The following is a 25,428-nucleotide window of genomic DNA, read 5'->3' as shown; positions in this document are numbered from 1 at the left end:
GGGCGCCTCCCCAAACCTCCCCAAACCTCGGCAGGTCTCCGTTCCTCCTGCCGACCTTTGGGGAGGTTTGGGCGCCTCCCCAAACCTCCCCAAACCTCGGCAGCTCTCCGTTCCTCCTGCCGACCTTTGGGGAGGTTTGGGCGCCTCCCCAAACCTCCCCAAACCTCGGCAGCTCTCCGTTCCTCCTGCCGACCTTTGGGGAGGTTTGGGCGCCTCCCCAAACCTCGGCAGGTCTCCGTTCCTCCTGCCGACCTTTGGGGAGGTTTGGGCGCCTCCCCAAACCTCCCCAAACCTCGGCAGGTCTCCGTTCCTCCTGCCGACCTTTGGGGAGGTTTGGGCGCCTCCCCAAACCTCCCCAAATCTCTGCAGGTCTCCGTTCCTCCGCGCAGACCTGCCGACCTTTGGGGAGGTTTGGGCGCCTCCCCAAACCTCCCCAAACCTCGGCAGGTCTCCGTTCCTCCTGCCGACCTTTGGGGAGGTTTGGGCGCCTCCCCAAACCTCCCCAAACCTCGGCAGGTCTCCGTTCCTCCTGCCGACCTTTGGGGAGGTTTGGGCGCCTCCCCAAACCTCCCCAAACCTCGGCAGGTCTCCGTTCCTCCTGCCGACCTTTGGGGAGGTTTGGGCGCCTCCCCAAACCTCGGCAGGTCTCCGTTCCTCCTGCCGACCTTTGGGGAGGTTTGGGCGCCTCCCCAAACCTCCCCAAACCTCGGCAGGTCTCCGTTCCTCCTGCCGACCTTTGGGGAGGTTTGGGCGCCTCCCCAAACCTCGGCAGGTCTCCGTTCCTCCGCGCAGACCTGCCGACCTTTGGGGAGGTTTGGGCGCCTCCCCAAACCTCCCCAAACCTCGGCAGGTCTCCGTTCCTGTTTGGGGAGGTTTGGGCGCCTCCCCAAACCTCCCCAAACCTCGGCAGGTCTCCGTTCCTCCGCGCAGACCTGCCGAGGTTTGGGGAGGTTTGGGGAGGCGCCCAAACCTCCCCAAAGGTCGGCAGGAAGAACGGAGACCTGCCGAGGTTTGGGGAGGTTTGGGGAGGCGCCCAAACCTCCCCAAAGGTCGGCAGGTCTGCGCGGAGGAACGGAGACCTGCCGAGGTTTGGGGAGGTTTGGGGAGGCGCCCAAACCTCCCCAAACAGGAACGGAGACCTGCCGAGGTTTGGGGAGGTTTGGGGAGGCGCCCAAACCTCCCCAAACGTCGGCAGGTCTGCGCGGAGGAACGGAGACCTGCCGAGGTTTGGGGAGGCGCCCAAACCTCCCCAAACAGGAACGGAGACCTGCCGAGGTTTGGGGACGTTTGGGGAGGCGCCCAAACCTCCCCAAAGGTCGGCAGGTCTGCGCGGAGGAACGGAGACCTGCCGAGGTTTGGGGAGGTTTGGGGAGGCGCCCAAACCTCCCCAAACAGGAACGGAGACCTGCCGAGGTTTGGGGACGTTTGGGGAGGCGCCCAAACCTCCCCAAAGGTCGGCAGGTCTGCGCGGAGGAACGGAGACCTGCCGAGGTTTGGGGAGGTTTGGGGAGGCGCCCAAACCTCCCCAAACAGGAACGGAGACCTGCCGAGGTTTGGGGAGGTTTGGGGAGGCGCCCAAACCTCCCCAAAGGTCGGCAGGTCTGCGCGGAGGAACGGAGACCTGCCGAGGTTTGGGGAGGTTTGGGGAGGCGCCCAAACCTCCCCAAACAGGAACGGAGACCTGCCGAGGTTTGGGGACGTTTGGGGAGGCGCCCAAACCTCCCCAAAGGTCGGCAGGTCTGCGCGGAGGAACGGAGACCTGCCGAGGTTTGGGGAGGTTTGGGGAGGCGCCCAAACCTCCCCAAACAGGAACGGAGACCTGCCGAGGTTTGGGGACGTTTGGGGAGGCGCCCAAACCTCCCCAAAGGTCGGCAGGTCTGCGCGGAGGAACGGAGACCTGCCGAGGTTTGGGGAGGTTTGGGGAGGCGCCCAAACCTCCCCAAACAGGAACGGAGACCTGCCGAGGTTTGGGGAGGTTTGGGGAGGCGCCCAAACCTCCCCAAAGGTCGGCAGGTCTGCGCGGAGGAACGGAGACCTGCCGAGGTTTGGGGAGGCGCCCAAACCTCCCCAAACAGGAACGGAGACCTGCCGAGGTTTGGGGAGGTTTGGGGAGGCGCCCAAACCTCCCCAAACGTCGGCAGGTCTGCGCGGAGGAACGGAGACCTGCCGAGGTTTGGGGAGGTTTGGGGAGGCGCCCAAACCTCCCCAAACAGGAACGGAGACCTGCCGAGGTTTGGGGAGGTTTGGGGAGGCGCCCAAACCTCCCCAAAGGTCGGCAGGAAGAACGGAGACCTGCCGAGGTTTGGGGAGGTTTGGGGAGGCGCCCAAACCTCCCCAAACAGGAACGGAGACCTGGGGAGGTTTGGGGAGGCGCCCAAACCTTCCCAAACGTCGGCAGGTCTGCGCGGAGGAACGGAGACCTGCCGAGGTTTGGGGAGGCGCCCAAACCTCCCCAAAGGTCGGCAGGAGGAACGGAGACCTGCCGAGGTTTGGGGAGGTTTGGGGAGGCGCCCAAACCTCCCCAAAGGTCGGCAGGAGGAACGGAGACCTGCCGAGGTTTGGGGAGGTTTGGGGAGGCGCCCAAACCTCCCCAAAGGTCGGCAGGAGGAACGGAGACCTGCCGAGGTTTGGGGAGGTTTGGGGAGGCGCCCAAACCTCCCCAAACGTCGGCAGGTCTGCGCGGAGGAACGGAGACCTGCCGAGGTTTGGGGAGGCGCCCAAACCTCCCCAAACGTCGGCAAGTCTCCGTTCCTCCGCACCCTGCCTGCCTGCTTCTTTCCGCTGCGGAAAGAAGCAGGCAGGCAAGGCGCGGAGTTTGGGGAGGTGCGCGCGCACCTCCCCAAACCTCCCCAAACTTCGGCAGGTCTCGGACGGCGGTGGCTTGGGAGAGGTGCGGGCGATCCCGGAAGCACCAAAGCCTCGGCCGCGCACAAGTCCTCGGTAAGTTTTTTTTGTTGACTGGAGTATAAGCCGAAGTGGAATTTTTCAGCCCAAAAAGTGGGCTGAAAAATTCGGCTTATACTCAAGTATATACGGTACTCTTAATAAAAGTTCCTGTTGGAAGAAATCGCTTCGAAGAGTTCTGCTTTTTCAAGATGTGGGATTGAAGTGGGTCCTACAAGTCATAAAAGAGCGAAGTTTGAAGATCTCAAGCCTAATAGAAACCTAAATCTTGGTAGACAACAACACTTTGTACTTTTCAGCATCCAAAACTGCTCCTCTTTGCAGCTGGCTATTCCCCAGTGACATCACAAGGTCTGATTTGCCCACACCAAACCCACTTTTAAGAGACTCCCAATCCTGCGTTCCAGTAACTAGCTTCAGAAAATAATAAAGCTGACTCATCATTCATTTGCAATCCTGCTCAAAAGAGACCCTAAAGGCAAACCTCTGCTACCCTCACTGTGGGAGAAAATACACTCGTGCAAAAGCATCCACGTCCCAAATTCCCTACCCTCCATTCAAAGGTTTCGTGGTGCCTGGAGCTTGTGATAATATCATTGGGGTGAGGGTGGGGGTAAAATTATTCCAGTTGGATTTATCAGCAAGTCGAGGGTAGATATGGGACCCCTATCCATTTGCCATTTGCTCCCATTCTCTCTTATTCTTTATGAGCGCAGATTTACTTTGCAGATTTTGAGCCACAATAAAATGCATTTCAGCTGAGGTAATCCTCAAGATTCTCCCCACTCACATGCATTGCCTGACAACCCTCTTTTTGGGCAAAGCTTGCGTTCTCCCTCCTGAACTACAGGCAATAAGGATGGAAGTCTACAGAAGTAGGTTTCCTGAAGAGCACAACCCCAGTTAAAGTATAGATAAACCAGAACCACTACCCTATGTCATGGTTCCGATTAATGAGACAGATCAAAGGACATTCAGGCATTGTTTTTCTAAAAAGTCTATAATAATGAGAATGAAGCATCGGCACTCATGGATGGATGCCAGAATCTGAATTGTCCTCCCGTGAACACATCGTATCATACACAATTCCCTCCCTTAATTACACGTCATTAATCACATTCTCCAATTAGCCCAAAATGCAAGCTTCACTTCCGTTATCTTGCATGCCATTCTTATCTTATTTAAACATCCGGGTTAGCATACTCCTCCACCCCAGCTTCATTATATTCAGAGCAAACAGTTTAAAGAAAAAGGCTGCCTCTTACATTGTCAGAGCAAAAACATCCAATGTTTGCAGCATTGACATCCAGCCCCCCTTACAAGAAGGATAGATCCAGTAATGTTTGTTAGGGTTTCTTTCATGAAACTTTTTGATGAGTCAGTCAGCCTTCACATCGCTAGATTTTCCCCAAGTAGCTTCAGACAGTGAGTGCCTCTTCCATTGTACTAGGTACTGCAATTTCCCTTTAAAAATTCTACAGTCAAGAATACCTTTCACTTGTGTCTGACCTGCTACTATGAGGGGCCCGGGTGCCTTCTTAGGGGGAGGTCTTAAGGTGGAATCCCAAAAAGATTTCACCAGGCTGCAATCGAAGAAAGGGTGTACTTTCTCTAAAAGCCTAGGGAGTTTTAATTCTACTGTGATGGGGTTGATGATCCTTACGATAGGGAAAGGCCCCAAGAATTTTGGTCCTAATTTCTTGCTGGGTAATTTGAGGCGTAAATATTTAGTTGACAGATAAACCTTTTCCCGAACTTGGAATGTTCTTTGGGGAGCCCTCTTTCTATCAGCCTGTTTTTTATAAGTCTCAGAAGTCTTTTTTAATGCCATATTCGTGTTTCTCCAAACTTCTTCCCACCCCCTCATCCATTGATCAAGTGTCTGGGAAGCAGAGGGCACCTGAGGGTATTCAGGCATTGGGCTGAACTCTTTTCCTGTTGCTATTCTGAAAGGTGTGTAGCTGGTGCTGCTGTGAACAGAATTATTGTAAGCCACCTCAGCGAAAAGGAGGAGGTCAGTCCAGTTTGTCTGTTGGTAGGAAACATAACATCTCAGATATTGCTCCACCATTTTGTTAGCGGATTCTGCAGCTCCATTGGTGCCCGGATGAAAAGCAGATGATAAGCCTTGAGATGATCCAATTAATTTAAGAAAACTCCAAAATTTCGCTGTGAACTGCACTCCTCTATCTGAAGTTATTCACTTACGGGTGCCATGCAGCTGGTAGATAGGTTTAAGGAACAATTTAGTCAGTTGTTGGGCAGATGAGAGTCCTTTGCAGGCAATAAAATGAGCTTGCTTCAAAAACTTGTCTATCATAGTCCAGATGACAGTACTTCCTCTACTTTTGGGGAGGTCTACAATAAAGTCCATAGCTATTTCTTCCCATGGTTGAGAAGGGTCTGCCACTGGCTGCAGTAACCCAGGGGTTTCCCCTGAAATTCTTTTCATGGTGGCACATATGGTACAACTCCTGACACAGTTTTCTACATCTTGTTTTAGCCCCTGCCACCAAAATTGCTGGCAGATGAGGTGTAGAGTTTTTAATATCCAAAGTGTCCAGCCTGTTTTACATCATGGCTGTGTTTGAGAGCATTGAGACAGAGGGCTTCGGGCAGATACAGTTTTCCCCCCTTGTATGCAAAACTATCGCTGCAGGTTAGGGAGGTTTGATTATCTTTGAACCATTGATCAGTGAGGAGTTCTCGTTTTATCTTCTTCGCTCCTGGACCATCAGGATTAGGGGTTCTGCGAGGTGTGAGTTGTGCCGCAGGTTGTGAATGGGATAATTGCCTTGTTGACCTCTTCACATTCGCTTTTGTACTGGTGAAATCGGGATAGCGCATCACCTAAGAGGTTTTTTCCTCCCAGTATGTAGTTTAGAGTGAAGTTGAGGCGATTAAAGTACTGTGCCCACCGCACTTGTTTTGGGGACACTTTGCGGGGGGTGTTCAGTGCCTCTAGGTTTTTGTGATCTGTCCATACTTCAAATGGCACCTTCCTCCCCTCTAAGTAGTGTCGCCAGTTTAACAGGCTCCACCTAATGGCGAAGGCCTCCTTCTTCCAGATTGCCCATTGCTTTAAGTGATTTTTTTAGAGGTGTAGGGGCAGGGTTGTAGGACTCCACTTTTGTTCTTTTGCTTTGAGGGCTATGGATGGGTCCTCAAATCTTTCTCTCAGTCCTAGGTGGGGGTCCTCCAATTCAGGGGCTTGCTCATTGTATAAATTGTTTAACCATTCGGATGCTTCTCCCTCTAGGCTGGATGCAATCACATCAACCATAGTGTCTGAGTCCGGGTAGAGATAGGCCTAGCGATTCAAATGAGAACATACTTTGTTGAGGAAAAAAATCAGTTTCTCTGAGTCCCCATCGAAGGTTGCTCTGAAAGATGGGGCCATCATTGGTTGCTGTTGTACCCCTAGTTGCTGCTGGCCCCATCCTGGTTGTTGATTCAATGGCTGCCAGGGGGGCCCCTACAGCTGTTGAACCTGCAGTTGCTGGTGACCCCATTGGTGCTGCTGTATGCCCAGGGATTGCATGTTTGGGCCCTGCTGCTGCCCCCCTTACTGTGGTTGTCTGAGGGGAAGCTGCTGGGTCTCCCTCATTAGCAGGCCCCTCAGCAGTTGCAGTATGTTCAGGGGTGGCGACCAATCTCCTTGCTGTGGTCATCCTCCCACCAGCTTCTGATGTCCAGGCTTCTGTACCACCCCAAGCTGTTGCAAGGCCTCTATTAGCTGTGGCAAGCTCAGAGGTTGTTGGCCTTCCACTTGCAGGGGATCCCAACCCTCCCATTGCTGCAGAGGCCCTAGGCTGCGGTTCTCTGTCTCTGTGGGTCTAGAGAGCCTGGCAGGGGACTCCTGGGGCTGGAGAGCTGTCTGGCCTGCAGACAGGATTTTCCACTCACCCAAATTCTCAGTGGCAGATGATCTGGTAGCTCCCCCCTTCTGCTTTTGAAGTCTCTGGCAGGGCAGTCTCGAGGCTTCTGGAGTCTCTGCTGGAGTGGTTCCAGCCTGATGACCAGATAAGCTCTCCTGACTGCTTGTGTTCTCCCTGAAACTGGGAGACCTGCATAAATTCATCTTCCCACAGCATGCTGTCTGTTACTTCCTCCTCAGTAGCTGCCAGGTCACCGTCTCCAAGCACGTTCTCTTTTCCCATGATGATTTTTCCCTGAATCTTTGCCAGCTTCTCTCAAGGCTAGAGACAATGGCTGGGGCTCAGGACTCCCAGGTTCTTTGAAAAGAAAGTAGATTCTGGCATGATGTCATGGTTCCGATTAATGAGACAGATCAAAGGACATTCAGGCATTGTGTTTCTAATAATGAGAATGAAGCATCGGCACTCATGGATGGATGCCAGAATCTGAATTCTCCTCCCCTGAACACATCGTATCATACACAATTCCCTCCCTTAATTACATGTCATTAATCACATTCTCCAATTAGCCCAAAATGCAAGCTTCACTTCCGTTATCTTGCATGCCATTCCTATCTTATTTATTTATTTATTTATTTATTTATTTATTTATTTATTTATTTATTTATTTATTTATTTATTTAATACTATTTCTATACCGCCCTTCTCCCGAAGGACTCAGGGCGGTGAACAGGGCAAGAATAAAAATACAGATTACAAAAGTTAAAACAAGATTAAATAAATGCCCACATACTAAAATACATCTTTAAAACCCAATAAAATAACCATAACAAACCCCCCCCAATCCCTTCATCCGGCCAGGCCAGCTTGTTCAAAAAAGTATGTTTTTAGCTCGTGGCGAAAGGAGCAAAGGTCGGGCGCCGTCCGGAGCTCAACCGGTAGCTGATTCCATAGCTCCGGGGCGCCCACAGAGAAGGATCTCCCCCTGGGGGCCACCAGTCGACATTCTCTGACCGGTGGCACCCTGAGGAGGCCCTCTCTGTGGGAACGCACAGGGCGGAGGGAAGTCGATGCCGGCAGCAGGTGTTCCCTCAGGTACTCCAGACCCCTGCCATGTAGGGCTTTGAATACCATTACTAGTACCTTGAATCTCACCCGGAAGGCAACCGGTAACCAATGCAGCTCGCGGAGCAGAGGTGTAACGTGGGAGTATCGGGAGACTCCCAACACAACTCTCGTGGCTGCATTCTGTACCAGTTGGAGCTTCCGGGTGGTCCTCAAGGGCAGCCCCATGTAGAGAGCGTTGCAGTAGTCTAGTCGAGAGGTCCCAAGCGCATGAGTGACCGTGCATAGATCATCCCGGCTTAGATAGGGCCGCAACTGGCGCACCAGGCGAACCTGGGCGAAAGCCCCCCTAGTCACAGCTCCTATGTGGTCTTCCAGGGTGAGCCGTGAATCTAGGAGGACTCCCAAGTTGCGAGCCCTATCTACGGGGGGTAATAGTTCGCCCCCCATAGCGAGAGGTGGAATGTCCGAATAAACCCGGGATGAGGGTATGCAAAGCCACTCGGTCTTGTCGGGGTTGAGTTGAAGTCTGTTCCTCCCCTTCCAGACCCGAACCGCCTCCAGGCAACGGGACATCACGTTGAGGGCATCACTGGGGTGGTTTGGGGTCGAAAGGAAAAGCTGGGTATCATCAGCATACTGATGATACCCAACTCCAAAACCACGAATGATCTCACCCAGCGGTTTCATATAGATGTTGAACAGGAGAGGCGAGAGGACCGACCCCTGAGGAACTCCACAAATGAGAGACCTCGCGGTCGACCTCTGCCCTCCTGCCAACACCGACTGCGAGCGTCCCTGGAGATAGGAGGAGAACCACTGTAAAACCGTGCCTCCCACTCCCAATCCCCTGAGACGCCGCAGCAAGATACCATGGTCGATGGTATCGAAAGCCGCTGAGAGGTCTAATAGGACCAGAACAGAGGAATGCCCCCTGTCCCGAGCCCTCCAGAGATCATTCACCAGCGCGACCAATGCCGTCTCCGTGCTGTACCCGGGCCTGAAACCCGATTGGTACGGGTCTAGATAATCCGCTTCATCCAGGACCAGAGGGAGCTGATGCGCCACCACACTCTCAACAACCTTCGCAAGGAAGCGAAGGTTGGAGACAGGACGAAAGTTGTTCAATACAGCTGGGTCCAAGGCAGGCTTCTTGAGGAGAGGCCTCACCACTGCCTCTTTCAAGACGGCGGGGAAGCTACCCTCGCTCAGAGAAGCCGATATAACTGCCTGGAACCAGCTGCGTGTCCTCTCCCGGGCTGCATAGACCAGCCAGGAAGGGCACGGGTCCAATAAACATGTGGTGGTGCTCAGCCTCCCCATGATCCTGTCCACTTCCTCCGGAGTCACAGAATCAAACTCCTCCCAGGTGATATCGACAAGACCGCCCGTGTCCTGCTCGACAGACTCTGCCCAGTCAGAGTCCAGACCGGTCCGAATCCGAGCGATTTTGTCCGACAGATGCTGGTTAAACTCCTCGGCACGACCCTGCAAGGGTTCCTCCCTCACCTCCTGATTCAGGAGGGAGCGAGTCACCCTAAACAGGGTGGCCGGGCGATTATCTGCGGACGCGATAAGGGTGGCGAAGTGGTTAGACCTCGCCTCCCTTATCGCAGCGAGATAAGACCTAGTATAGGTTCTTAGTCGCAATCGGTCGGATTCAGATCGGCTGGATCTCCAACCGCTCTCTAGGCCCCGTCTCCGACGCTTCATCTCCCGGAGCTCCGCGGAGAACCATGGAGCTCGACGGGATCTGCACCGGGTCAGGGGCCGCAGGGGTACAACTCGGTCAAGAGCCTCAGTGGCTGCCCTTTCCCAGGCTTCCACTAAGGCGTCTGCCGAGCTGTGAGCAAGGGAGGCAGGTGGGGACCCCAGCGCCGCCTGGAACCTCTGGGGATCCATTAAGCGTCTGGGGCGGTACCATTTGATTGGTTCCACACACCCACGGTGGGGGGTGGCAAAATGGAAGACCAGCCGCAGGAGATGATGATCGGTCCATGACAGGGGCATAACAATTGGGGAGCCCCCACCAAGATCATCTAACCACCGTCCAGATAAGAAAACTAAGTCAAGAGTGTGGCCTCCCTCATGAGTCGGTCCCGAAATTACTTGCGTCAGGTCCATGGCCGTCATGGAAGCCATGAACTCCCGAGCCAACTCAGATGATCCTCCCAGCGATGGTAGATTGAAGTCCCCCAAAACTATAAGTTTCGGGAACTCAATCACCACCCCAGAGAGGACATCGAGAAGCTCAGGCAGGGCTGCTGCTATGTGACTAGGCGAAAGGTACACCAGCAGCAAGCCCAACTGCGCACCAGGGCCGCATCTCAAAAAGAGAGACTCACACCCGACTATCTGGGGAACGGTGGCCTCCCGCGGACACAAGGTCTCCCTCATGACAACAGCCACACCCCCACCCCTACCCTGAGCCCGAGGCCGGTGTAGCACCCGGAAACCTGGTGGGCAAAGGTCAACCAGAGGAATCCCACCCTCTGGGCCCAACCAAGTCTCCGTGATGCAAGCCAGGTCCGCCTGCTCACCCTCGACCAGTTCACGGATGAGAGGAGCTTTATTCATGACAGACCTGGCATTTAAATACACCAGCCGGAGCTCAGGAGGCTGCACATCCTCACTCCCGGGACCTCGGGGCAGAGCCAGAGGGTCGGAGTGCCTCACCGCTTGTAGGCAGCGGAGAGGCCTTCCCTGAGATCGATACGGCCCTCTGCTCCTACACCTGCTGCCATTCCCTAATGTCATGGGAATAGGTATTCCCACGACCAGCCCTGGGGCCCCAGAAGCAACCGACCCCCGCTCCTCCCCCCCGCGATCTACCTTGGCACTGGTCTGAACAGAGGTTGTTGGACTGCCCCCCTTGTCCAAACAACCAAAAAGAGTACCCTCCCCCCTCCCTAACCCACTAAAAAATTTAGAAAGAAAGCTAACTAGGGACCTCTTGTTTGGTTTCCGTCGAAGGCCCCTACCCGTGCCCAGCCATCTCTCTGGGTCCCAATAAATGGGCCCTTCCTCGAGATCATAAGCGGCTAGAAAGGCGGGTCGCACCCAGGAAGGGGGAGCACCCCTGAGGGCGAGCAAGTCCGTGCAATTTAAACATCTGGGTTAGCATACTCCTCCACCCCAGCTTCATTATATTCAGAGCAAACAGTTTAAAGAAAAAGGCTGCCTCTTACATTGTCAGAGCAAAAACATCCAACGTTTGCAGCTTTGAGAACCTGCTTATTCCAGAACAGTATCCCAACAGATACTGTAACCCATTTCCAAACCCATTCAAAAATTAATAAAAGCCTACCTAGGACAAGGGGTTTTGCACAAATGCACTTACCTTGCAACATCCCAATCTTCCTCATCTGGAAGCCGAAGACTGATAACAAAGAGAAGTCAATTAATCAATTCTTCATGATCTGAGGTTCATTAACTTATATGTCATTCCCTGAGCACTGATCATGCAAAATCCAGCCACCATTATCCTTGTGATCCCCACCTCTGCCATCTATTTTATCATCCTTGATCCATGCACCATCTTCTTAGGTATTCCAGTGGACCCCACTGTGGGAAGAATCCAGAAAAGAAAGATTTTGGGGAATATTAAAAAGGCAGAATATATTTCTCCAAAGAAATAATGGAGAAGATCTTAAAAAAGATCTCCCCAGCCAGAAAACTCAGCAGAAACCAGCTTTTAGAAATGCAGATGTGATAATCCTTTCAGGAAGGTTGGAGCCAGGAAGCTAGAAACTAATGAGATTAGGAAGACAAAGACCCCTAAAATCTACATATCCTACCCAAACTCTAAAAGACATGATCTTTGGGGACATAATAGGATTAACCCATCAATACCAAAAGGACACACTCAGATTCAGTTTCAGAACCAATTTCTTTGTTGGGGTTGGTGGTTCTGTTCCTTTTGGTTTTCTTTCTGTGGATTTTGTCATTCTCCTGGGGGGAGGTGCCAGAGAATGCATCTGTTTTTTCCTTTTTCCTTAGCTACAATGTATCCTCTCTGCCTGTCCTATCCGTTTGCTCTTTGAACTGTTTCCCCTTGATGTCAACCTGGGGTGAGAAAGGAATGTGCCTCTGGCCATCTGGCTTATCTCTCACTGCAGAAAAGAAAGGTGCAAAGTTCCAACAACATCTTCACAAGTATGGGAACGGACTCTGTTATCAGCTCCATTCCCACACCTAGGGATTGGCTCATTTGAACTGACCAGATCGACTGTTGGGGTGGGGTTTGCTTGATGTTCTTTTAACCTATTGATCTGAGCAGGAAACCCTCAGATCCTGTCTTCTATGCCTGCTGTGAGCTTCTCCTGGTAAAAGTTCCTTTTGGAATGGAAATATTGCAAGAGTCCTGCTTTCTTGCGATGAAGTTTTGAAGCAGATCCTTACACATGACACAGGAAATACAAAACCTCAAACAGGAACAGGAAACAACCTCAAAAGCCCAAGAAGGTATAAAACCCCACCACTCCTAGCTATATGTGGTCAGCTTTCCCAGAGCCACATTTCTGTCTGGCTCTGCTCTTCAATAAACTACAACCTTCTTTCTAAAGCAGTCTTCCTTTTGTTTATTCCCACTTGGACTGGAACCTGAAGATTTTTCTTTCAACACTGCTTAGCAATATTTCTTTGACTTCACATGGAAAGACTAACAATACACAGGAACACAGCTCCCACAGGGTACACCAAATCACCTACTATCTACTCCCAAATCCTGAAAGTATAGGAAATACAATATCTTTCATCTCTCTGCTTTGTGGTTCTACCTTCAATATGTTGTATAAGGTGCAGAGAAATAAATTTTATTTCTGACACAGTTGTTGTTTGGAACAGTGTAGAATTATGAAAAATGGGTGGAGACCAAATTAAACTATGGCACAAAAAGCAAGAAACAACCTGTGTCATTTTCTTGACAATATTCACATTACTCAGTCCCAGTATCAATATTCATCCTTCTAAAATGTCATCTATAATAAATTTCAAAGCAAAGCACAATCTATTGAGACATAATACCTATTTACGGATTACGGAGTTCATTTGTTTTTTGAAGGTAAACTAGGGAATCTCACTTAAATATTGGAATGAGAGATTGATCAACAAGCCTTGTTAGCAGAATTCAGAGTTGTGTGATTTTAAACCAAGTTTAGCTTTTTCAGTCTCTGTTCAAAGTCACCGGAATGCATGTATGCAGATCACTAATAAATATTTTAAGTTTTTATAATCCATATTTGCTCATTATTATCACTTAACTCTTTTGTATGCAGATTTTAAAAATGGATATTCCTAGAAAGGCAGTAAAGATAATGAATGGTGAATAAAGTTCAAAAGTTAATTATCAGTAATATAAGAAACCCTGAGGTGTTTGGTGATACAAAGATGAAAGAGGATCAAATTGCAAAACTAGTATGTGAAGATGAGAAGTGGGATGTTCAAAATCATACTGTTACATGAGATTCATGAAATTCTGAAAAAAGAGATCAGTGGAAAATTTCAAACATGTTTAAAAGGTAATGTAGGAATCTGCATTAGCCTATAGAAGAGATAAAAATCTTTTGAAAAGATGAAAAATTATGAACAAGTAAAACTACAGTAGTTTTAGGCATACTGCCTTTTCATATTTCATGCCTTGTAATTTGTGTTAGTATTTGTTACTGTTTTTGCGATTTGCTCACACCCCCACTCCCAACCCGAAAACAGCACCCGGGCTATGTACTATATATGTCAGTGCTTAGTAAAAGCGATGTAAGAGGGAGGTTATATATCTTCCAGGTAATGATGCAAAACATAAGCACTCATTTTCTAAAAAAATATCCCTCCCTCTTTTGTATTTTATTTCTCTTGAATGATATCTGGAGATCTCTTGCCATGCAAGAGACTTTTGGTAAATTTCTATCCGAGAGGAAGTCACGCGCGCAAGGTATGCTTCCACCATCCATACAATGCTTGGCACCTTTGCAAACTTTCAGCAGTGACCACTAAAGTCGACCTCAATGCACTCCCAACTCATTCACTGCTTCCATCCTTGGGGTGTCCGCTCTGAAGATTACCACCGTAATACCAACAAGAATTATAAAATTTTGACAGCGCCTGAACACTTTGCGCAGGCGTATTTAAGTACTGAACTTCCCTATTTGCCTACGCATGCGTATGAGCCTCTGGTTGGTGATTTTTTAAAAAGTATTTTGAAGGATTGAGGCGCAAGCGCACTTCAATTGTCTTTCAGAGGGTTCCGGGTGTTAATAGTCGTCAGCGTGAGCCCAAGACAAGCTTTCGGGTGTTGCTTTCATTTAATTCTCGCTCTCTTTATTTGACAAGGTAAGTGAGTCTCATAGTACCGAGAGGGAGATGGCTCTTGGCCTTTGAAAGTTCTGAACCTGGATTGTTTGAGATCTTGATAGAGAAGCTTTCTCAAGGTTATATCAGATTGCAATGATAAGAGCCGAAGCCTATTGCATACAAAATAAATTTCTTTAAAACAGAAAGGTGGGAGAAAACGATTATTTTATTTACAATGCTGTATCTTTGCTGCTTTAATAGTTGTAAGTCAATGTGTGGGATGGGGCCCGAATTTTCTTCTTGTTGGCTCAGTGGCTAGAAGATGGGTGAGGAGAATCCATCAGCAGCAAAAACAATAATTACTTGTATGCATATTCCACGTATAGTTGACAGGAGATTTTTATTATTTTATTTTATTTATTATTATTATTGTTGTTGTTGTCATTGGTCTTAGGATGTTGCTATGTTAATGGAATCATAAACAAGCCAACCATCATTTAGCTTAGCATGCTATGGCAGTTTTGCCAGTATGGTAAGTTTATTTTTCATTATGTGCAAACCCAGAAAATTAGATTGAGTAACATTAGCATTTATGCAAGCCACGAGATAATAGGCTGTGCAGTATTTGAAAAAAATAATAAAAGCTATCCAAGTATAATCAAATTTACAGCATCTTTAATTTTTCTGGATCTCTCAACAAGTTTTGATATTTAGAATTATCAAATTTAGATTATTTGTAGGACCCAATTAACATTAAATAAACATTTCAGGAAATATATGGTTGTAATCAAATACTGTTGGAACACAGTAATTTATTAGGTATTACATTTCCTTTTCTGTGCTCCTGTACATCTTACTGAACAATTTAAATTTGATCAGTGCTTTTTCCTACATGGACCCTGTTTTGTGCTTGTTCCATTCACATTTATTATAATTCATTTTGTAATATTTTATTATTTCCAAATAAGGAAAAATATTGAAAAATTATTGCAGAAGGAAGAGGATTTAATTTGTTAATAAAGCACCCTTTATAATACATGTTACTACAGTTTACAACTTAATATATTTTAAAGCTGATACTCTATATATTGTATAGTAAGGTAAAGGTAAAGGTTCCCCCGCACATGCGTGCAAGTCGTTTCCAACTCTAGGGGCCGGTGCTCATCTCCATTTCAAAGCAGAAGAGCCAGCGCTTGTCCGAGGACATCTTCATGGTCATGTGGCCGGCATGACTAGACGCCAAAGGCGCACTGAATGCTGTTACCTTCCCACCATAGTGGTCCCTATTTTTCTACTTGCATTTTTACGTGCTTTTGAACGAGTAACAGGCGCTCACTCTGTTACACGGCACTCGGGATTCGACCCGCCAAACTGTCGACTTCTGATCGACAAGCTCAGCGTCCTAACCCACTGAGCCACCGTGTCCCTTATATATTGTACAATACTATATGTCAAATTGATAAAATGTCTAAATGTTATTTTATGTTGATTGCCATTGTTTGTTTTTTGTTCGGTAAATTTATTTGCTGCTCATCTTGTCATGGGGATACTCTGGGCAGCTTACAACAATAAAATGGAAAAAAAGATAAAATATAAAGTAAAGAATTAAAACAATATAAATAAACAGTGGAAGTACAATTATGAAATTTAAAAAATGAGTGGAGAGGAAGCAGAAAGTTCAGGGGGAAGGTGGGATCAGCTAGTTAATCTGGCAGCCACCTCTAGTGATGCCATCCCCCATTGGCTCTCCTGTCCAAACAGCAGAGCCAGATCTTCATGCCCTTATCGAAGGACAGGAAGGTGGGGGCAAACTTCACCCTGTGGAGCAGGATATTGCAGAGGGCTGGTGCTACAATAGAGAAGGCTCAGTCAGAATTCCTTGACCAATGGGATCCTCAGTAGGCTTCTTTGCTGGCATGAGGAGGGCAGACTTGTCTTAGTGATGGTTCATCCAGTAGTTTGGACCTATGCCGTGAAGGGCTTTAAAGTTCATAACCAATAGCTTAAACTGCATCAGTAGCCAGTGCAGCTCATGAAGCAGTGGTGTAACGTGTCATTCTATAGGCCCCCAAGATTGCTCATGCTATTGCACCTTGTACCAGTTAAAGCACTTCAAGGTAGTCCCACATAAAGCACATTGCAGTAATCCAAATGAGTGATGAGTAGGGTATGAGTGACCAAGTGCAGGGGTCCTGATCCAGGAAAGGCCACAGTTGGTGGATAAACAAAGCTATACAAAGGCTCTCCAAGACATGACTGCAACCTGATTTTCAAGCAGAAATAAGTCCAGGAGAACCCCCAAGTTGTAAACTGATTCTGAATGGGGGGAGTGCAACAGAACTAAAATTGTCAAATATCCATATTTTGAAGCTCCAAGCACCCAAAGCCACTCAGTCTTACCAGGATTTAGTCATAGCCCATTGTCCCCCATCCAAGCCTCTAGATCCGACATGTCAAACTCGTGACGTCACGTGATGTCGCGCGATGTATCGGAGCTTTTTCCCCATTGCCGGCAATGGGGTGGGTGTGGTTTCCCTTTGATGCGTCCAGCCCATGGGCTGGCAGTTTGACACCCCTGCTCTAGATCATCCAGGCACTGTGAGAGGGTAGCAACAGCATCATTCAGGTCACTCAAATGTGGATATATAACCAGCCCAAAAGGATACCATGGTCAACGGTATTGAAGGTTGCTGAGAGGTCAAGGAGAGTCAAGTTCATTGCACTATTTTCAACCTGCTGTCACCAGAGATCATCCATTAGTTTGTGGCCTCTGTCTCATAGCCTGGCCTAAAACCTCACTGAAAGAGGACTAAGAAACTAATTACATCCTCCGAAGCTGCCAAGCAACCACCTTATCTATCACTTCCCCTAAAATGGGAGATGGGGAAACTGAATGAAAATTGTCCAGGCAAGTGGTATAGAGTGAAAGTGTTTTTAGGAGTGCAAATCAGGCCTCCTTGAAATGTTCTGGGAAGCTCTCTCTTGCAGTTAGGAATTTATCACTGCCTGAACTCACCTGCTGGCCATTGTTCTGAGGCTTTTATGAGCTAGAGGGACAAGAGTCTAACTGACAGGTAGTTGATAGCACTGAGGACCCTGTTCTTTTACTTAAATAGGAGGAATAATGCAATTTCACTGCTCTTATCACAATGAACTAGGCCTTAATAGCAGCCCTAAGTTTTGTCCAGCAGCACTCTAGGTATCTCTTGATACCTACCGACAGTTAGGAAGCGACAGTTCCTCTATGAACTATGGGGAGTGTTGGGGTTGATGGATGAAGAGATGCCACATAGGCACAATCTTATCCAGAGCCTTGGCCACTCTTCGATTCCAAGGTGTTGGTAGAACTATGCAGCAAATCTTTGGGGACATTCCCAAGTTGCTTCTGGAATCCAGTTAGGTTCATCAATCTTCACTATGAGAATACTTGAGTGATTTTTTTTCTTGTTACCCTGTTTTTCCATATATTTCTTTCAAATACTGTATAGTTGTTTATTTGTTCTGGTGTGTAAAGGTTGAATCATGGCAACTGGTCCAAACTATATTAATCTGAGACATTTTGTTGCTCATCTAAGCAACTTCATCAGTCAGAGCAAAATTAGTTAAGCAGAGAGTCAGAGAGTTGCTTCAATGTACCAACTCTTGCCACACCAACTTTAGGGGTTTCTCCCCAGAATGCATGGCAATATGTCAATGAAGATTCAATTATCTAGGCCACAGGTCTGCAACCCGTGGCTCTGGAGCCACATGCGGCTCTTTCAACCATCTCCTGCGGTTCCCAGTCCTCTGCCATGTGCAGTCCCCCCCCCAAAAAAAGTGGGACTAAAAAAGTTCAACCAATCAATTCAAATATGCAGGGTAGGTGCATATCTTGCCTTGTCTCCACTCTTCAATCAAACCCTGTTCTGCACATGCGTGCATGTATGTGCATGCACACACAATTTTTGCGGCTCCCAGTTTTTCCTTTTGTGATGGAACCAGTTCCGAGTGGCTCTTTCACTGTTTCAGGTTGCTGACCCCTGATCTAGGCCAAAGGTATGTAAAGAATGAATCATGGCAACTGGAACAAACTTTGTTAATTTGAGATGTTTTGCTGCTTATCCAAGCAACTTCATCAGTCAGAGCAAAATTAGTTAAGCAGAGAGTCAGAGATTCGTTGGAATGTACCAACTCTTGCTATATCAAGTCAGCTCTTTGACTTTCCAAAGTTTGGTCATTGCTATGATTCAACATTTAGATCCCTTTGGCCTGGATGACTGAGTCTTCATTGACATATTTGTTCTGGTGCTTTTCTATCAATATCATGTGTGCTAATTCCTCTATTTAGAATACCACAGTAGTACATTTATGACTGTATTGCTTGAGAATGCTTAGGAATATAGCATTTGACAGACAAAGTCTTAAGAGTTTTCCTAGTTGGAACCCATATATAGTGCAGATCTGTGTGATATGCATGGAGAAAGGTCTTGCTCAGTTATCTGGAAATAATTTGATTCTTTTGGTCAGGGTCTTCACTGCTATCAGTGCAACCACCAATCAATTAGATCCTTGTCCCTCCTCGTTGGTGAAAGCCTTCTTGATGATGACTGTCAGGTAGGTTTAGGCAGTGATAAATTCTTCACTGTAGGAGATGATGTTCCTGGGGTCTTTTAAGGAGATCCTGGTTTGCCCCCTCCTTAAAAAAATCATTTGATCCCACCTGCCTGGACAATTTCTGTCCAATTTTTCATCTTCCCTTTTTAGGGAAGATGATAGAAAAGGTGGTTAGATTAGAAATAATAGAAATAGAAATAGAATTGAGCTGGAAGGGACGTTGGAGGTCTTCTAGTCCAGGCCCCTGCTCAAGCAGGAGAACCTATACCATTTCAGACAAGTGACTGTCTAGTCTCTTCTTAAAAACCTCCATTGAAGGAGTGCCCACGATTTCTGAAGGCAAGCTGTTCCACTGGTTAATTGTCCTGACTGTTAGGAAGTTTTTCCTTAATTCCAGATTGCTTCTCTCTTTGGTCAGTTTCCAACCATTGTTTCTTGTCCTGCCCTCTGGTGCTTTGGAGAATAATTTGACCCCCTCTTCTTTGTGGCAGCCCCTCGAATACTGGAATACTGCTATCATGTCACCCCTGTTTCTCTCTTTTTTTTTTAGACTAGCCAAATCCAAGTCCTGCAGCCGTTCTTCATGTGTTTTAGAATCCAGGCCTTGGATCATCTTAGTTGCTCTTCTCTGAACTTTTTCCAAAGTCTCAACTTTTTTTTTTTTTGGTAGTATGGTGACCAAAATTGGTTGCATTATTCCAGGCGTCGTCTTACTAGGGTTTTATAAAGTGGTACTAATACTTCGCGTGATCTTGATTCTATGCCTGTTTATTACAATCCAGAATTGTATTAGCTTTTTTGGTTGCTGCTGCACACTGCTGACTCATAGTCAAGTGATCCAATAGCCCTCTCACAGTTACTGTTTTTGAGCCAGGTCTCACCTAATCTGTACTTATACCTTTGATTTTTCCTGCCTAAATGTAAAACTTTGCTTTTTTCCACATTAAAATTCATTTTGTTGGATAGAGCCCATTGTTCAAGTTTGTCAAAATCTTTTTAGATTCTGAGCTTGTCTTCTGGGATGTTGGCTATTCCTGCCAGTTTAATGTCATCTGCAAATTTGAGTTCCCCTTCTATTCCCTCATCTAAGTCATTAATGAAAATATTAAAGAGTACCGGACCTAAGATGGAGCCTTGTGGTACCCCACTGCTTACTTCTCTCCATGTGGATGTCAGCCATCTGGTGGTGATGTTGCCTATTATTCCACCTTTTTCCAGCTTACTAAGCAGCAGGCTGTGGTCTACTTTGTCAAATGCCTTACTGAAATCTAAGCATACTATGTCCACAGTGTTTCGCTGGTGTACTAATATAAGATTGGTTTGGCATGATCTGTTTTTAACAAACCTGTGCTGGTTACTAGTTATAATTTTCTTTGCTTCTAGTTTCTCGCATATCTGTTTTTTGATTATTTTTTCCAGGATCTTCCCAGATATTGATGTTAGACTGATTGGTCTGTAGTTTCCTGGGTCTGTTTTTCCCCCCATTCTTGAAGATGGGAACCACATCAGTCCATTTCCTTTTTAAAAAAAATATTTTATTGATTTTTTTTACAATAACAATCTCCAGTGCCTGGTGTAGTGTGTTGTCTTGGTTTATGTATATATTTTTAAAAAATCAATAATAATTAATTAGTCAATAATAATTGGTTTTGATAATTCCATTATTAGTATATTAATATATTTCTTTAATCTTCCCTTCTCCTAATTGTATTCTCCTCCTTCAACCTTAAACAAATATAATACTTAATATTTTCAATATATAAATGATTAAATATACCTTTTTTCATATTTGTACAGTTAATGATAACATCTATGTATAACATTTTTATCAGCTTATATTATTCTTACAAAAATCATCTCATTAGTTCACCATGCATCCTGTTTTCATGATTTTTGTTTAAGCTTAATTTCCCCCTTATATTCAATCCATTTATAAGTCATGATTTTCTCAATGCTAGTCATCTAAATATCCAATTTTTTTCATTTAAGTACACTATCCCGATATTTTCATATTTCATGCATTATAAAAATGCTGTACTTTTTATCTATCTTATAGCATCTGCGTATAACATCCTTTCTGATCAGCTTATATTTAACTTATATTTATAAAAGTTACATCATCCCAATATTTTTTCATTTCATATTTTGTAAAACATACTATATTACTTAAATCTCTTATCCCTCTTGTTATAGGATCCCTTTATGTTCAAAGTTCTCTGTTCTTTTAACCATATTCAAACAAGTGTTTGCTCATGTAATACTCCATCTGGTAGGGTGAGTCAAATCTCTTGAAACCTCTAGCCTTCTTTTGCCGAGTAGTTTTCCAAGTTGATATATTCTGCTTACCCGGCTGTTCATGTGTTTTTGTAAGTATTGTTGGGAATAAAGAAGATAAAATAGGTAAAATAGCCTTGGTGGAGCAGTGGGCTAATGCCTCCTTAAGTAACACCAGCTGCCTGCAATTAGTGCAGGTTCGCATCCCACCAGGCTCAAGGTTGACTCAGCCTTCCATCCTTCCGAGGTAGGTAAAATGAGGACCCAGATTGTTGGGGGCAATTAAGCTGACTTTGTAATAATGCCGCTTGGGGGTGTGTGAAAGCCCTAATAAGCAGGCATATACATAGAATGAAGGCTACTGCTAAGCTTGTAAGCCGCCCTGAGTCTTCGGAGAAGGGCGGGATATAAATGGAATTAAATATATATATATATATATACATTCTGTCTCCCAAACTGATGATTCTCCTGGGAATTTTATAATCCATTCCATTTTTGTTGTTATATCAAAGTCTTGTAAAAATTTTCTTGTTTGCATTAAATTGTAGTTCTTTTCATTTGTAGCTTCATTGATTTGATCATGTTCTTCTAATTTGTGTTCTGTTCTCTGATTTGAATTGTTCATTCATCGTCATTTTCTGGGTGTCTTTTGATTGTAGATTTAAGTTAGAAATGTGCTTATTTATGTCATCAAAGTTGCTTTTGATTTCCTCATGGTTTAAATCTATTGTCATTTGATTTGTTGTACCATTGCATACATTTCCTCTTGGAAAATATTTATTTTGCCTTGAAATATTGCTTCTGGAGGTCTTTGATGTTCCACAGTAAATGCTTCAGAGGTAAATATTGAATGTGGTGTTCTGTCATTTTTTGATAGGTGTACAATATCCATGTTGTCTCCCCCTCTTCAACAGTTTTAAATAAAGTTTTATTGATTTTTTTAAAACAGAATTCAATAGTAATCATTCAACAAAATGTGTTCTCTGAGTATCTTATTCACTAATACAAATTAAATTCTTAATCCCTAAACCTTTTCTCTAATCATTGATAAAATAGGCCCCAAGTTTGAAAATATTCTGTTTCTTCTTTTTCTTTCAACCTTAAAGTAAGTCTGTCCTTTTCCGCACAGTGTAATATTTTTTAAATTATTTCTTCTTCTGGCGCTGTTTCTTCGTTCTTCCAGTATTGTGCAAATATAATTCTTGCTGCTGTTATCACATGTAAAATCAAGTACCGTATATACTTGAGTATAAGCCGAATTTTTCAGCCCACTTTTGGGCTGAAAAATCCACTTCGGCTTATACTCCAGTGAACAAAAAAAGAACTGTCCCTTCGTTCGGGTCAGGCTGCTGAGAGAAGGGAGCGGCAGAGCCTTGCAGAGCTGGTAGAGGTGGCAGCAGTCCAGCGTTGTTTCTCCCCCTCGTGCGTGCGTGTGTGTGTCAGACCCACAGGAATGGCTGGTAGGGAAGCAGCATTCCGGCATTCCCCCCTTCCTGTGTGTCGAGCCCGCGGGGCTTGACACACAGAGAAACGCAAATGCCGGACTGCCGCCACCTTTACTAGCCATTCCTGCGGGTCTGACACACACACACGCACGAGGGGGAGAAACAACGCTGGACTGCCACCATCTCTGCAAGCCTCTGCCGGCGGCAGAGGCTTGCAGGGCTGGCAGAGGTGGCGGCAGTCCAGCGTTGTTTCTCCCCCTCGTGCGTGCGTGTGTGTGTCAGACCCACGGGAATGGCTGGTAGGGAAGCGGCATTCCGGCATTCCCCCCCTTCCTGTGTGTCGGGCCCACGGGGCTTGACACACAGACAAACGCAAATGCCGGACTGCCGCCCCCTTTACTAGCCATTCCTGCGGGTCTGACACACACACACACACACACACACACACACACCCACGAGGGGAGAAACAACGCTGGACTGCCGCCACCTCTGCCAGCCCTGCAAGCCTCTGCCGGGGCGGAGGGCAACGGCGGCCGCGGCGACCGGAGAAGGGAGCCGGAGGACTCGCAGCAGTCCTTAAGGCGTTGGTTGTTATGACTGGGCGAGAAGCGCGCGCGCTGGAAGGGGCTGGCTGGAGGGCACTGCCTCGGCGCCTCACATTCCTTTGTTCTGCGGAGCGGGCGGGGGGGAATAAAGGCAGCAGGCAGCGCTCCAGTGAGGGGGAGGGGGAGGGGGAGAAGAGGAGAACGTAAGCCCTGCTGGCTCGGGCAGGAGTAAATAAAGCTGGATAACAGTTGTTTTGTACGGATGGAGCGAGAGCAGAACAAGCTGGCCGGAGGGAGGGATGCGTCTCCAGTCACATAGCGTGTGTACTCGCGCTGTTCAACGCGGGGAATGAAAGGCGGGAGAGAGGGTGGGCGGAGAGCTCCTCCCTGCTTCCCTCTCCCGGCTCCTTTTTGCCTTGCAAAATGGAACTGGGTTAAGCCAGGCGAGAGCACGCGCTTTCCCCCTCCCCAGCCGGCCTGAGGGACCCCTGCCCCCTTTGTGCTTTTTGCCTTGCCGGAATGTCGCCAAGGCACTCGGCCGACTTGCCCTGCAGTCTGCGTCTCCTTGGAAGTCCAATACCTCTGGAAATCTCCACGTTGGAGAAGCGGCAGAGGCTTGCAGGGCTGGCAGAGGTGGCGGCAGTCCAGCGTTGTTTCTCCCCCTCGTGCGTGTGTGTGTGTGTGTGTGTCAGACCCGCAGGAATGGCTAGTAAAGGTGGCGGCAGTCCGGCATTTGCGTTTCTCTGTGTGTCAAGCCCCGTGGGCCCGACACACAGGAAGGGGGGGAATGCCGGAATGCCGCTTCCCTACCAGCCATTCCCGTGGGTCTGACACACACACGCACGCACGAGGGGGAGAAACAACGCTGGACTGCCGCCACCTCTGCCAGCCCTGCAAGCCTCTGCCGCGGCAGAGGCTTGCAGGGCTGGCAGAGGTGGCGGCAGTCCAGCGTTGTTTCTCCCCCTCGTGCGTGTGTGTGTGTGTGTGTGTGTGTCAGACCCGCAGGAATGGCTAGTAAAGGTGGCGGCAGTCCGGCATTTGCGTTTCTCTGTGTGTCAAGCCCCGTGGGCCCGACACACAGGAGGGGGGGGGACGCCGCTTCCTTACCAGCCATTACCGCGGGTCTGACACACGCACGCATGCATGAGGGGGGGAAACGCCGGACTGCCGCCACCTCTACCAGCCGTTCCCGCAGGTCTCACTCACACACACACACACACGCACGAGGAGGGAAACAACGCTTGACTGCCGCCTCCCTAGCAGACCTTCCCTGCGGGATGTGCTGCCAGGAAGCCTGGCAGCCTGATGAGCGGACCCTGCGAACCGCGGCCGAGCCAGCTCCGGGATGCTGCCAGAGTCAACGAGCGGCTCGTCGTGGCACAGAATATAGATATGTTGCTAAGAAGGGGCCAAGCTTATACTTATACTCGGCTTATACTCGAGTCAATAACTTTTTTCAGTTTTTTGGGGTAAAATTAGGGGGTCTCGGCTTATACTCGAGTCGGCTTATACTCAAGTATATACGGTATGTGCTTTGTTTATCATGTTTTTCTGGCATTATAGCTAATAAAAAAAATTCAGGTTTATAATCTGTGTTTCTCTAACATTTTTTCTAACCAAGTCTGAATTTTTATCCAATATCTCCTTGCTTTCTCACATGTCCACCACATATGATAATAAGTACGTGGCTTATGCTTACATTTCCAACATTTCTCTGACATATTTTTAAACACTTTTGCTAATCTTGTTGGTGGCAAGTGCCATCTATAAAACATTCTGTATAGGTTTTCTTTATAGGAGGCTGACATTGTCAATTTATAGTTTCTTTCCCACAGACTTTGCCACTTCTCTAAATCTACTATATCCAAAATTCTTTGCCCATACCATCATTGTTTCTTTTACCTTTCATCTTCCATTTTCAGATTTAATAAGAAATTGTACATTTTTAATTAACTTTTCATCAGAAGTTAGTAATGTCTGGTCAAATATAGTCTGCCCTTTGTAAAATCCATATTGTTTAATATCTTTATCATATCTCACTTGCATTTGTAAATGTGACCATCATGTTAAATCGATGCCCTGATTTTCCATCTCTTGTCTAGATTTTAAGTTCCCTTCAGAATTTAGAATATCTTTATATGTCCATATTTTATCGAGACTGACTAGATTTGGATATACAAATGCTTCCATTGTTGAGAGCCATCCTGGAATTTTCAAATAGATCTTACATTTTTTCCCATGTTAGTAATAGTTTCTTAATTGATTCTTAAAAATGAACAAAGAATTCAGAAGGTGGAAGACCAATCAGAAGATACTGGAAAAAAATTGAAGTACTAATGGCAGAGAATGAAAGATTAGAACAAGCAAATCAGAACTTAGAAGGAGTGGTTACTGCCTTGGAAATGGAGAAAGCTGTACACTACTTAAGATTCCAGA

General features: G+C 47.1%; 1 protein-coding gene across 4 annotated transcripts in view; it reads left to right on the top strand.

The window, feature by feature from the left end:
• The first annotated feature begins 14,056 nt into the window (after positions 1–14,056).
• The window catches only part of EXOC3 (exocyst complex component 3), a 97,266-nt gene continuing 85,894 nt past the window's right edge, over positions 14,057–25,428 (top strand). For all 4 annotated transcript variants that reach the window (XM_081345337.1, XM_081345338.1, XM_081345340.1 and 1 more), the window contains exon 1: positions 14,057–14,174. The gene's annotated coding sequence lies outside the window, so the exon portion shown is untranslated. The remainder of the gene's footprint in view (positions 14,175–25,428) is intronic.

Source organism: Vipera berus (assembly GCF_964194415.1).
Source record: "Vipera berus genome assembly, chromosome: Z".
Taxonomy (NCBI): domain Eukaryota; kingdom Metazoa; phylum Chordata; class Lepidosauria; order Squamata; family Viperidae; genus Vipera; species Vipera berus.
Note: the sequence above shows the minus strand (reverse complement) of the source record. Positions and strands in the feature narration are given on the sequence as shown.